Here is a 4,826-nt window from a genome sequence, read left to right as displayed (position 1 = left end):
ACCACTGAGTCTAAAATCCAATAGAGGTTTATAAATATAGATAAGCCATTACAGTATAGTTTTACCCTATTTGATAATTTCAATTATCCTGACAGCTAGATATTATATATCACATGACGCATGAGGATATTGAGCCTCAATATTACATCTAAATCACTCAGTAGCCAATAAAGATGGTATTTGAACTTAGGGTTAAGTTTATTAGAGCATAACTATACTTCAAAAATAATGATAATAGAGTCTATCTCAAGAAATCCTATGGGTATCATAAAGATAATCCTATATAATAAAAGCCTAATATGCAAATTGATCGAACAGTGGAATGAAAAGTGGAACGACTTGTCACTATGATGCACTGACCACCAGGGGGCAGATGCTCAATGCAGGAGCTTCCCCAAGCTGGCAGGCCCCAGACCAGCCAAGGCGGGTGCCAGTGGGGGTCCCCCAATCACCCCTCCGGTCACCCCATAAAGAGAGGCAACCAGCAGTGGCAGTGATGGGGCGGGGCCAGGCTGGCCAAGGAAGATGCCAGTGAGCCCTCCTCCCCATCACCCTGTCGATTGCCCACAGATTGCCCCTGATCCCTGGCCAGGCCTAGGGACCCTATCTATACAGAATTTCGAGCATTGGGCCTCTAGTAGCAAATAATATAAAATATTTTACCACAATAAATTCAACAAGTTACACAAAATTGGAACATATTTTGAAAACAAAATTTACCAGTTTGTTGGCTTATTAATTACACAAATAATAGATAACTAATACATGTATGAAGTTAAATATATACCTATCCTTTATTTTTTGTTTTAAATGAATGGTCACTCCTTGGAGCACTAAAGAGTTCCTGACTCAAGGCTGTCCCTGCAAATCTAAAAATGACTCATGGAAAGACCTGATATAGAAGGCTTTACACAGCAAATTTATAGTAACTAGATAAACTGATCATATATCTCTGGAATCTGAACTGAAGACTAGAGACGTAATTGCATAGTATTGAGATAGTATAGAGTACTATGAAAAAAATAAACAAAAACTGAGACGTTATGACAGAGGACATCCAATCTAGTTTTCCTTAATATTAATGCCATACCTGTCACCTTGGAAATCTTTTTAAATGAAGATTTGGAAATAGTAGGATCAGAGTAGGGCCTGAGATTCTGCATTTATAACATGTTTCCAAATGAAGTCAGTGTTGCTTGTCCAATGACCAAGTTTGATAAACAAGGATGTGGCCCATAAAAGTTGTCAGTCTTTAGAACTTTCTCTGATCCTCATGGCTTTCAAATTCCAGTTCTAATCTATGTACAACCGGCCCCTGTTTTTCAGGTTTTCTGCTTATCACAGAAAATCAAATAATAAATTTTATAAAATGGTTTTCTGACACCATGGAAGGTCTAATAATACATTTTTAGAGCAAGTTGCCTTGGGTACTACCCCTTGCTAAATATTTTAAAGTGAATTCTCACGGATTTTAATCTTGAAAAATATATGGCAGATACAACAAAGTTTTGGAACCTCTGAGCTCTACGTTTAGACTCCTATTTCTGCTTATATCGCCTGGTATTTCTCTTCAGCTAAGGTGTTTCCCATGTGATAGTCACCATAGCAGTAGTTGGAGAACTAAGCAATTCTAAAGGAATGTCTAGCCAGATATGTGTATTACAAATATTGCACGACACAAAGCTATGCCAAAAAATTATATATACTGTATAATGAAATCCACATTTATCATGATACTAGAGGCCCGATGCATGAAATTCGTGCAAGAGTAGGCCTTCCTTCCCCCAGCTGCCAGCACCAGCTTCCCTCTGGCACCTGGGAACCGGGCTTCCCTCACAGCCCTGGCTTCGTCTGGAAGGTCGTCCGGTCTAATTGGCATATTATGCTTTTATTATTATAGATTCTATCCTTTTATTAGTTAAACCTGACATCCATACCCTTATGGGACTTAGGGGCATGGAGAACCAACACCAACAAACGTGAAGCTCAACCTAGATTTGACCCCAAGAAACTTGCTCTCCTTCTGTGACCCTAAGCAGTATACCTAAGAGGACAACAGGATGAGCAAAATGGTTCAGTCTAAATTCCACAGATTTTTTTTCTACCCAAGCAAGTAGAAACTCAGCACAGCATAGACTACATAGATGAAACAAATCCAAAAAAAGACAGGAGAGTGTAGCATGAGATAGTACTAAATCCATCTTCACTATCCCCCATTATCCAATGATCCAGAGCAGTGGCTCCCAAGCAGTGGAGGTAAGACAGGCAGAATTGTTTCAAGGCTACTGTGAATTCCTGTGAGCATGAAACACCGCTGCAAAGAGCCTAGAGGTTCTGTGTTAATGAATATTACACATATGTTTTAATTTTTATATAAATGTAATGAATGCATTATAAAATCATTAAAACTTATTACTGAATTCACAAGAGATTTCTCTGTTCTTTGAGGTTAGTTCAGAAATTATTATATCATTCATCTACTCAATTTGTTCATTTTCTCCAGAGCTTCTGATCACCGAATAAGAAACATTTGCTTGAAGTTATTCCAAGAGGTAAATATCTATGTTCAACTTTGTAAATATCATCTTTTAGGGTTTAGGTCCAACCAAGACATTGACTGTCTAGGAAAATGAGAAAAGTAAGGATTCCTCTGCACTACTGAGAAATGACACATCATAAAGTGATATTTGTTTCCAAAGGAACATAAAACAGCCACTTAAGCATGGGAGGCACAGGATGGCACTGCATCTGTTTCCCATTGCTCTTTCCTTTATAAGATTTGCCCGTTGCAGCAAACAGAATGGGCAAGGCAAAGGAAGAAGCAGAGGGCAGTTGGCCAGCTACCCTCTCACTTTAAAAAAGAAAGAAGGAACAGGGTCACACAGCAATCATTGTAAACACATTTGGAAAAGAGTAGGGACCTAAGAGACGTGGCATATTAAGGCATTCCTAAGTTGTTAGTTTCCTGTGGCTGAATCAACAAATTCAATATAGTTGAGTGATTGGAGATAGAAAACTGAAGAGGGAGGGGGGAAGAGATCCTGCATATGTCCTGAGATCTGGAAATCTGAGCCATCTCAGGGGCGAGCTCAAATCAGGGGGAAGAGCGCCATCTATTGAATATCTGCTACTACTTGCTACAAGCTGTCTGAATCCTTGACTTCCTTTCCAAGTAGTCTGACCTTCCTAATCTTCTACAAGCCTAACTGCTGAAACTGACAGTAAGCATCTTACTTACGTTGTTCTTCATGGACCATATTTATGTGGCTGTTGTGCAAACTTCCTCTTAAGAATGGCATGGAAAACCCCTCCACAAGGTTTCACACCAACTGACTGTTAGATATCTTTTAAGCAGAGCCTAATTGTTTTTTTTTTTTTCTTTTGACGGTGCCACAACATTCCTGTCTACAAAAAATGTGGGTATTTTGTCAAGTGCCTGCTCACTTTGTAAGTGGGCTCGGGGTTGAACTCGTAAACCTCCTTGAGACATCACACTTCCCTTGTCGCGTTCACGCATGCTTGCTATCGTGACAAAGTTATTTGGGGTTAATTCTCATCACTCAGTTTTGAAAGTAAGAATACCTTGTAGTGCCTCAATTCTTTCCATGAGAGGTTTGGAGGGATTTTTTCACTATAATCAGAAACCTCAGGCAGTATTTTTTACCCTCTCACCTTCTCAGAGGTCGAAACCCTCTACCACAGTAAGGATAGCCGTTGTACATAAATTCAACCTGATTTCGGTTGGCATTCCAGCAGTATTTCTCGCTGTTTGCCATATATTTCTGTTTTTTGGCCCCTGGAATTCAAGTTGAAACACATTTTTGTATAACAATATTTATTAGAAATAGTTAGGGGGAAAAATGAAGCTGCCATTATTATTATTAGTAGTAGTAGTATCATTGTCATTATCATAGGGGTAGTGGTACTAATTATTATGGATAGTCTCTGGTAGTGTTTGAGGAGATATCTCCACACATTCTGACGGATGAATGCACTCAGGAGAAATGTAACGATGTGGAAAGCCACAACCAAGCTCTTATCAATTTGTCACTGCTATGCACAGATTTCTGCTGGACAGTCTGGAAGCAGTCACCTAAACAAAAGGACACATCTGACAGATTAAAAGAAACATAATGCTCTTCTCAACCGCCTCCTTTAAAGGAAAGTAAAATTGTTTTGTACTGTTCTGAAAGCATGAAAAGAAACAGTCAGTAGAGCGTTCTTCTGAGAGTTGGGAAATGATCAGGGCTCATTCTTTATGAAAGCACTTGAACACTTGATTCTGAGATTTTTATTCTTCTGAATTTCAAAGCTTGTCGATGAATTACCCTTTGACGGTGATTTGCCCAAATAAAACAGCCACTGAAAATTTAGGAGACTCAAGGAAGAAAATCTTTTTTTCTCTAAACTTTTAAAATTACCTAAAAAAATTCATATACTTGGCTTATTATTATGATCTCCTTACTACCAACAGAACAAAGGCTAAGATTTTTACCAAACTGCTTAAGCAACTCCACTGGCACCTGAGTAATATTAACCATCAGTTCATCCGGTTTCTGGTGACTCAACTCTGTGAACCCACCAGTCTGATCAGGATGGTGTTTACCTTATTATGTTCACTCTTATTTCTGTTTCTCTCGTACTATTTAAGCTGGTATTCTTCCATACTTCTCTAATTGTGTCAATCTTTGCTCCATCCATCCATCCATCTATCTGATATGCCCATGAAGTCTTATCTCCTCTTTGAATCTTTTTTTATTGCCCACTCAGAGGTAATCATTTCTCTCTGAATATCATATAATTTATTGTTGATTTTCTATTGATTC

This window comes from Myotis lucifugus, unplaced genomic scaffold, assembly GCF_000147115.1.
Source record: "Myotis lucifugus unplaced genomic scaffold, Myoluc2.0 scaffold_303, whole genome shotgun sequence".
Lineage (NCBI taxonomy): Eukaryota > Metazoa > Chordata > Mammalia > Chiroptera > Vespertilionidae > Myotis > Myotis lucifugus.
The sequence above is the reverse complement of the archived record's forward strand: the minus strand, read 5'-3'. Positions refer to the sequence as shown.